This window comes from Podarcis gaigeae, assembly GCF_964106915.1.
Source record: "Podarcis gaigeae genome assembly, chromosome: 8".
Classification (NCBI taxonomy): Eukaryota; Metazoa; Chordata; class Lepidosauria; order Squamata; family Lacertidae; genus Podarcis; species Podarcis gaigeae.
In genome coordinates, this window is record NC_139684.1 from 79,089,326 (window position 1) to 79,099,533 (window position 10,208).

The following is a 10,208-nucleotide window of genomic DNA, read 5'->3' on the forward strand; positions in this document are numbered from 1 at the left end:
GCACCTTCATTGTACAGCTTTAGATGTATCCTGAAGATACAGGTCTTTCTCCTGGCCTTTGACGCTTACATTTTTAGGACCTGTTCTAGTTCTGACTGTCATTAAAAAAAACTTTAAAAAACCTCTTTTAATGCTGCATTTTATATTGCTGTAACCTGCCCAGGACCCTCTGGTGAACAGCAGAATAATAATAATAATAATAATAATAATAATAATAATAATAATACTTGCTTAAGAACTTTCTTTAAATCATACCTGTCAGCATAAGCTCACATTTCTGTATTCTGTCTTTTTGAAGTGTTTCGGTTTATTCTACTTTTGTTTTGTTTTGGAAGAGGCAAAGAATACTCGGAAGCTCGAACACAGCTTGTGCTCAGATCCTGGATTTCTTTTCATTGTTTTCAATGGGCCACTCACATTTCTGCTATGAAGCAGGCAGAAGGTGTGGGAGGGGATTCCGAAGGACTCGGGGAAGTTTAATCTTCAAACAATTTGAATTGCATCTCCAGCCTTTTCCTGCTGATGTTGCCCAAGAAGTTGTTAGGGACCAGCTAAGATTTCACACTGCTGACAGCGTGTGGCATCCAACTAAGCGCTACTCAGAGTAGACCCATTATCCTTAATGGACTGATGTTAATGGCAGAGCCATACTAATGTTGTGTCAAACGCACTATTGTTCACCTTTCACCGCAAATGGGTTTTTCATTTATCTTTTTTTCTGACATACAAGATCCAGCTTCTTCCAAAACAATGGGATGATGGAACTGTTACAAACGTACACTATACTGGTTGGGGTTTTTAATGTGCTTCGTTTTCAGAACAATATTGCAAGGTAGGTTAGGCTAAAAGATTGTGATGAGCCCAGACTCACACTCAAGAGCTACGGTGGTCCAGCGTCTGCAGCATGGCCCCTGCCTCCAGCATCCTAGAGTCACCCAATCATCATGAAAGGGGAGCATTTTTAGCCACTGAAGAAGTGGTCTTCTCATCATCTGAACTGATCAGAGCCAATCAGAGTGAAAGGAGGTGAGTCAGCCACTGAGGATTGGCTCCTGGGGCCACTCCAGAGAAGATGTACAGGAAGAACAAGAAGGTGGGGCCCAGCGACAGAGCATATGTCCACGCTGGCCAGGGTGGGCGCCCTCCCGAGGCGGGCGGGGGGCATGGATGGTGCCCCCCCCCAGGTGCGGGATAGCCACTTGGGTGCATGGAGTGGTGTGCGTGCCCTGCAGCCAGGGGTGGAATGAGCCGCCAATGGCTCCACTGAGAGCTCGGGGTAGGCTTGGAAGTCATGGGTGGGCAGCGCGCCAAATGTCACCCCCCTCAGCAAAGACACCCGGAGCAGCCCGCCCCCACCACACCTCCCTTCCTCCACCCCTGACGGTGGGCATCTTCTGTATGTTTCAAAGCTAGGCAATTAGGAACGCTGACAACAACAAGTGCTTCTCTTTCCAGAGAATGGTGTGCAGGTTCTGTTACGTGCAATCGAACTTTGTGGAAAGCACAACTCGGGTCAATCCAGATTAAGGTATTGGAGCACTCAAAATCCTTTGCCCAGCTTCGTGCACAGAAAATAGCAGATCTAGCCAAAAGGCAACACATGGATCCCCTATCATTAGTACTGTATAATAATGTATATTATTGTAAAAAGGTAAAGGACCCCTGGACGATTAAGTCCAGTCAAAGGCAACTATGGGGTTGCGGTGCTCATCTCGCTTTCAGGCTGAGGGAGCCGGCATTTTTCCACAGATAGCTTTCCGGGTCATGTGGCCAGCATGACTAAACTGCTTCTGACACAACAGAACACGGTGACAGAAGCCAGAGCGCATGGAAATACTGTTTACCTTCCTGCCGGAGCGGTACCTGTTTATCTACTTGCACTGGTGTGCTTTCGAACTGCTAGGTTGGCAGGAGCTGGGACAGAGCAAGGGAGCTAATTCCATTGCGGGGATTCGAACTGCCAACCTTCCGATCAGCAAGCCCAAGAGGCTCAGTGGTTTAGACCACAGTGCCACATAACTTATAAGATTATTGTACAGGCAATTTTCATTTTGCATGGCGGTTCCGTGCTGGACTCCCGTATGTGTTGATGCAGTGTGCCTAGAACCATACCATTCTATTATTCTATGACCCCATCTGAAACCCAAACAGCCACTGCCGGTCAGTGTAGGCGGTACTGAGATAGCTGGACCAATGGTCTGTGTTATGTACTGAAGTTCTCACCCTGGGCCAGCAGGGGGATACTGTAGATAGTTTTCACTCAGGTCCACATATGCAAATAAGGAATTCAAAGTGACGTTCAGTGGGGGACTTCCGGAGGCGGCGCGAAACAGCAATGGCGGTCCTCTTTGCGCTGTGAAGAGGGGCTCCGCGAAAAAGGGTCGTCCGCTGCGGCAAAGCGGAGACCCATCAAGAAAAACCGCAGGCAGAGCGAGCCTGCGGCCGTGGGACTCGGCGGGCGCCTGGAGCCCCCCCAGAAGCGGGGAAGGAGCCTCGTAAGAGGCTCCGGAACGTGAAAGGGGGAGCGGTGCTGTGAGTTCATCGCTCTTTTCGTGGAAGCAAAGCCGCGCTGCTGCTGCTGATGAGCGCTGACCTTTCTTCTTGAAATTATCGGAATTGGAGCAACATACCCGTGAGTAAGGGATCTAAATTTTTAATTTAAATTGAAGAAATTCGGCTGAAAACGGGAGGCGAGTAACAGGAAGTCCGCCTCCCGACTCTGCTAATTAGATCAAAGCAAGGGCTCGGAAACGAGCTGAAGTATTTAAAAGGGACTGTAAAAGTGGAAGAAAGAGTGCATTGATAGACTCTGCATTTTGAAGATAAAAGGGAAAGAACCGTGTGATTTATAGACTTTTATTCTTTGGAACTACCCTCCTATCTTTGGGCTAAACGGGGTTGAAAGAGATAACCCCGTCATCGGGCTGCCAGTGCATAGAAAAAGAACTGTCAAACTGCTGTCAAATTGACGACATTGTTGCAGAGATTGAAATTGTTGCATAGACTGAGACATTAACATTTAACATTGTTGCATGGACCTACTTTGATACCTTGTGGCTGGATTTTAAGAGATTAGAAGTACTGGAAACCTTCCTTTTGTGTTTGGGAACTACAAAACTTAACATGGGGAATAGAGGAACTTCAATGGTGGAAAATAGTTCCTTTCTTTTTTGAAACTTTGAAATACTCCCCCTATAGGACTGTGGAAGTATAGTGGCATGGGAATTGAGCTTTATTGAAACTTTTTGTGGTTTAATTTGTTTATACTTGGGACTTGTCTTTCCCATGGGACAAAAGATCATCTGACCTTGAACAGAGGCAGGTGTGGAATGAGCGGCACAGGGAGAACAAGAGCAGCTAAAGCCAAAGATAAAGAAAAAGAGAAAAAATCTGGGCAACTTTTGCAAACAACTTTAACTCATCACCGCAGATCATCTGTCCCAACTGTGCTGACAGCACAGGAGGTGGAACTTGTGCAGCCTGCTGCAGAAGATATGGCAACTGGAGGATCTGAAACAGTTTTGAAACAAATTTTGGAACAATTGGCAGTTTTAAATCAAAAAGTGGACAATCAAACATCAAAGATTGACCAAGCTACATCCTCTATTGGCAAATTAACTGAACAGGTTTCGCAGCACACTCAGGCAATTGAGAAATTGCAAGGAGCTACAGCAGAAAACTACAAATTAGCTGTGGAAGCCAATCAAAAAGCAGAACAGGCGAATTTAAAGGTTGATGAAATTAAAGGAGAAGTAAGACCTCTGAAAAGGCAGGTAGGGAAACAACAAGCCTACCTGTCATTGGTTGAATTGAAAAGTAAATAAAGTAATCTCAGGATAAGGGCTATCCCGGAACTGGAGCAAAATAATTTAGAGGGATTTTTGACACTTTTGTTCTCCAAATTCTGGGGAATTGAGGAAGAAAAGGACTTTAAAATTGTGACAGCCTTTAGACTGGGAAAATCAGTAAAGAAAGACAAGCCCAGAGACTGTTTAGTTGCTCTGAGATCAAGAGAAGAAAGGGATAAGATATTAGGCCTACATTTTAAGAAATCTTTGGAGATAGAAGGCAAAAGGGCCGAAATTTACAGAGATATACCCAAATATCTCTTGGAACTTAGGACTACCTATATAGATCTGACCAAATTGTTGAGACACAACGGAATTCCTTATAGGTGGGAGTTTCCACAAGGACTTTCATTTACTTACAAAGGAAGGAAAATAAAGATTAAATCACCTGAAGACCAGCAGAAGTTCCTACACGACCACGAGGAGGACCTGCAAAAAGGAGCTGCAGCTTCTTGGCCTCCACCACCACCGGGACCACCTCCAAGAGTTATACCACCTGGATCAGGACCAGCACTACCTCCTCCGGGATCGGGGGGAAGCTTAGATACCCCATTGTAGAACCCGTCAATTGATTCAGGATGTCTCTGCAGCTTCTTAGTTGGAACATAAATGGCGGAAATTCCCCGGAAAAAAGAAGAAAAGTCTTTCACATCTTGAAAAAGGAACAATTGGACGTTATCTGCCTACAGGAAACACATGTGACAAGGCTCCATAGAAAAGTGTTAATTAACAAAAGACTAGGCCAAGAATTTATTTCTTCGGACAAAGTTAAGAAGAGAGGAGTGGTGATATACGCAAAGGAGAGCCTGTCACCGAAACTTTTATTTAAAGATGAACATGGCCGAATTTTGGCGATTGAAATACAGACACAAGGAGAAAAATTTTTGATATTAGGAATATATGCTCCAAATGAGGGAAAGTCGGAATTTTTCAGGAAGCTGCATGAGACTATGCTGGATTACTTGGACTATAGTAACATCATTATGCTGGGTGATATGAATGGGGTTGTGTCTGTAAATATGGATAAGTCACAAAGTGCCAACATATCGAAAGACGGCAGACTACCTAAAACTTTTTTTGAAATGACAGACAATATGGACTTAGTTGACATTTGGAGGGTTAAGAACCCTCTAGGGAAAGAAGGGACTTTCTTTTCTGAAGCTCATCTGACATGGACACGAATCGACCAAATCTGGACAACTAGAGGACTGGCACCTAAGACTAGAAAAGTGGAAATCTGCCCAAAAACCTGCTCCGACCATAATGCTTTGAAAGTGGAATTGAGACTTAATACAACCGGTTCCTTTAGATGGAAAATGAATGACACTTTATTAAGAGATCAGGAGATTGTGAAGAAGGCCCAAAAAACTTTAAAGGACTATTTTGAGATAAATTTGAATACCACCGTGGAAAAAAGAACAATCTGGGACGCAAGTAAGGCAGTTATGAGAGGGTTTCTAATACAACAAAACACGATTAAGAAAAGGTTCTGGAATGAAAAGAAGGAGAAGATATTGGAGAAAATAAGAGAAGGAGAGAAAAAATTAAGATCTAGGCCTAAGTCGAAGGATGTGTTAAGAGAAGTGAAATTTTTCCAGGCGCAATATTCAAAATTGATAAATCAAGAGGTGGAATGGAAAATTAAACAAATGAAACAAAGATCCTTCGAATCGGCGAATAAGTGTGGGAAACTGCTAGCCTGGCAGTTGAAAAAGAGACAAAAGCTTAACACAGTTACAAATCTAGAGATTGAAGGGAGAATGGTTCAGAAACCCGAGGAAATCAGAAAGTGCTTCCAGAGGTATTTCAAAGAACTCTATTCACAAGGGCCGCAAAAAGCTTCAGAGGTGGATCAATTTCTTAAAACTAATGGATTACAAAAAATACCCCTGGAAATGAGAACAAACCTGAACTGTAACATTACACAGCAAGAAATTGAAAGTGCCATTCAAAATCTTCAACTTGGCAAGTCCCCAGGCCCTGACGGCTTAACGTCCAAATATTATAAAGTTTTAAAGGACTATTTGATACAACCTTTGACGGAGGTTTGTAACCAGATAATGGAGGGAAGGAAGGCACCGGAAACGTGGAAAGAAGCTTTCATCACATTGATACCTAAATTAGAAACTGAAAAGACTCAACTTAAGAATTACCGCCCCATTTCACTCCTAAATGTGGATTATAAAATTTTTGCCGATATTTTGGCAAGTAGACTTAAAAAAGTACTAAATGAAGTGATTCATAAGGACCAGGCTGGCTTTCTCCCTGGTAGGCATTTGTTTGATAACACAAGAAACATTATTGACATTTTGGAACTTCTACAAACAAATCTTAATACCAGAGCGGTTTTAATTTTTATTGATGCAGAGAAGGCCTTTGATAATATTTCTTGGATGTTTATGAAGAAAAATTTGGAAGGGATGGGAGTGGGGCGGGGGTTCGAAAATGGTATAGAAGCAATCTACACAGAACAAAAAGCTAAATTGATAGTAAACAATGTGGTGACAGAGGAGTTTAAAATTGAAAAAGGGACACGTCAGGGGTGCCCCCTATCCCCCCTATTGTTCATTTCAGTTCTGGAGGTGTTGCTAAACATGATTAGAAAGGACCGGTTGGTTCAAGGAATTGAGGTCGGAGTGAAACAATATAAATTGAAAGCATTTGCAGATGACTTGGTATTAACACTACAGGAACCAGTCTCTAGTACTAAAAGAGTGTTAGAATTAATTTCTGACTTTGGTCGGGTGGCGGGGTTTAAGTTAAATAAGCAAAAAACCAAGGTTTTAGCAAAAAATTTGACAGTTACAGAAACAGATGAGTTCTCTAAAGAAATGGAGTTGAATGTGGTTAAAAAAGTAAAATACCTAGGGGTGTACCTGACCTCCAAAAATTTGAATTTGTTTAAAGATAACTATGAGAAATGTTGGTCAGAAATCAAAAGAGATTTGGAAACATGGTCAAGATTGAAACTTTCCTTGTTAGGCCGAATAGCTGCTGTAAAGATGAATGTATTGCCGAAAATGTTATTTTTGTTTCAGGCCCTACAGATCGTAGACAAGGTGGAATGTTTTGGAAAGTGGCAGAAGGATATTTCTAAGTTTGTTTGGCAGGGCAAAAAGCCCCGAATAAAGTTTAAAATATTAACTGATGCGAAAGAAAGAGGGGGATTTGCCCTGCCAGACTTGAGGTTATATTATGAATCTGCAGCCTTCTGCTGGTTGAAAGATTGGATTTTATTGGAGAACACTGATGTCCTAGATCTGGAAGGGTTTGACAATGCGTTTGGGTGGCATGCATATTTGTGGTATGACAAGGTTAAAGTGCACAAATTGTTTAAAAACCATATTGTCAGAAGAGCAATTTGGAGGGTCTGGATAAAATATAAAGACTTATTGGAGAGTAAGACTCCGAGGTGGCTCTCACCGGTGGAGGCCAAGGCACGTAAGAGACTTAACATGGAGGCCCATTGGCCTAAATATTGGGAAATAATTGAAAAAATTGGAGACAATTGGAGGTTGCTAAGCTTGGAGAAATTGAAAACTAAGGTACGAGACTGGCTGCACTATGCGCAAATTCAAGAGGTATTTAAAATAGATAAAAAAGTTGGATTCCAGGTGGAAAAATCGAAACTAGAGACTGAATTGTTAGAGCCAAAAAGTAAACTACTTTCGAGAATGTATAACTTGCTGCTTAAGTGGAACACACAGGATGAGACAGTCAAATCCGCTATGATAAAATGGGCTCAGGATGTGGGGCATAACATTATGTTTGTAGACTGGGAAAGGTTATGGAACACCGGTTTGAAATTTACGGCATGCACTGCCTTGAAGGAAAATATTATGAAAATGGTATACCGGTGGTACATGACCCCAGTCAAGCTAGCTAAGATATATCATCTGTCTGACAACAAATGTTGGAAATGTGGAGAGGCGGAAGGGACATTTTTTCATCTCTGGTGGACCTGCCCGAAAGTGAAGGCCTTCTGGGAAATGATCCATAATGAACTAAAAAAGGTACTGAGATTTACCTTACCTAAGAAACCAGAGGCCTTCCTTCTGGGCATGGTGGACCAGAGAGTGCTTAAGAAGGACAGAACCTTTTTCATGTATGCTACCACAGCAGCAAGGATTCTGATCGCAAAATATTGGAAGACACAAGATTTACCCACGCTGGAGGAATGGCAATCGCAGTTGATGGACTATATGGAATTGGCTGAAATGACTGGCAGAATTCGAGACGTGGGAGAAGAAACAATTGAGGAGGACTGGGAAAAGTTTAAGGACTATTTGAAAAAACACTATAAGCTGTATGAATGTTAAAAAATGCACCTTTCAGGAAAGTCTAGCTTCAGCAAATGTAAGTTAATGAAATGAAAATTAAGACACAAGAATTTAGAGGTAAAATAATGAAACAACTTTATTGTGTTTAATACAAAGCATATAAGAATTGGGTTACAGTAAAATTGAAATTAGGGAACATGATAAAATGGAAGTTACAATAAGCTTTGAAATAAGTTAACAAATTGCTGATGCTTTATAAGACAGGGAACGCAGGGTTTGGAGGATGTGGGGAAGTCCTTTAGATTGGATGGAAAAAGAATATGGAAATTTGTTATTCTTCTATTCTATTTTCTCATAACCACTCTTTATTCTTTTTTCTGTATTTTTAAAAAGCAATAAAAAATATTTAAAAAAAAAAACAAAGTGACGTTCAGTGATTGGATAGTTACAGAAAGTTGTTACTGTTGCGTTGTAGTGGAGCTCTATATAAGCAGGCTGGCTGAACCCTTCCGTTCAGTTCTCTTCTGGCCTGTGAATAAACAAGAGCTGTTTGAAGAATCGCTGTGTCGTCTGATATGTTCACCCACAACTTAACAGTCTGACTCAGCCCAAGGCAACTTCCTAACCTACACACTTGATGGACATGTGCTTCCAAGAAAAAGGGAAGCTGGGTAGGGAACTGAAGCCTAATTCCAAACACTAAAAGTTTTTGGGCCGGATTTACCTAACAAACCCAGTACAAAGACTTCTCTTGCACGATGGATCTTTCCCCTTCTTCTTCCCTGCGCCCCTGAGGTTGGCTGGGGGTGGGTTTTTTTTAAAAAAAAAAAAAAACTCCCTGAACAGAGTGTGGAGGGATGAGAGGGAGGATCTTGCCATCTGGCAAGATGAATTGCATGTGCAAACCGAGAATTTGTAAGAGAGCAACATTGAATTCTACTCGTATAGCCTAATATTTATCAAAATATTTCAAAGACAAGCAAGTTAATTGCTTATTATATAATTACCAGTGCATTTTTAAAAAACAATTATAATAACAAATTGTGTCCCAGGCTCTCCCAGCTAGAATGATGTAGAAGCCTCCCCTGCCAGCCGCCTGAAAAAATGTTGTTTGTCTTAATGGCATTCTTTTAACTTCTCTCAAAATCCTCACAGATGTTTTGCTTCAATGGGACTCTCCAGATTTGCTTTGAAATGTGGTGGCAGATCTAATTGTGCTCCTGGTTCCTGCCGAGTAATTAAAGGTGCCATTTTGCGCTTCCCGTTGCGCTTTAATTTGTTGCTTTGCTCCTCTGCTCTTGTGCCTTTAACTGGCATGAAAAGATAAGGAACTGCCTTTCCTCCCTTAACTGATTGCACGACAAGCTGTGGTTAAGGGCATAGGAAGAGGGGCAGCTTTTTTTAAAAAAACAAACATTGGCAATCTCTCTGCCACTCATCCAATTGTTGCTTATTATTCCACAACAACGGCCAATACCCTCCCAGTTGTGTGTTTACAGTGGGGCTCTCGAAGCTTTATAATAACCGCAAATGTCGAGGTGCAAGGCCCCCGGAAACAGAATTGGCACATCACCAAGGGATCTGTTGCCAATTCTGGGACAAAGGCCCAGGTAATTAGCTTCTGGGATACCTGGTTTTATCGTTTGCGACATCTCCAAAGGACCTGTATTTGAGTTTTATTTACATGCCGTCCCAGTTTCCGATTTGAACCCAGAATGTCCCTATTTACAGAGTCCCTATTTTCATCGGAGAAATGTTGGCGGGTATGGAGCTATGTGACCCCCGAGCCAAGGAGATAAGTAACTACACTACTTTTAGAAGAGGTCTGAAGGCATGCCCAAAGGTTTAATGTTTTTATATATGTTAGAATCTACCCAAAGTGGCTGGGGCAAACTAGTCAGATGGCCATAATTAAAAAAGTATTATGATTATCGCTATTATGGAATAGGATGTCCCTGTTTTCATTGCAGAAAATGTTAGTGGGTATGAGGGTCCCCGTGCCACCAGACTTCCTGAGCCAACGCTTCAGCATCAAACCCACCCAGCCTTTGCCCCGCCCACCCTGCTCTGTGATGTCATT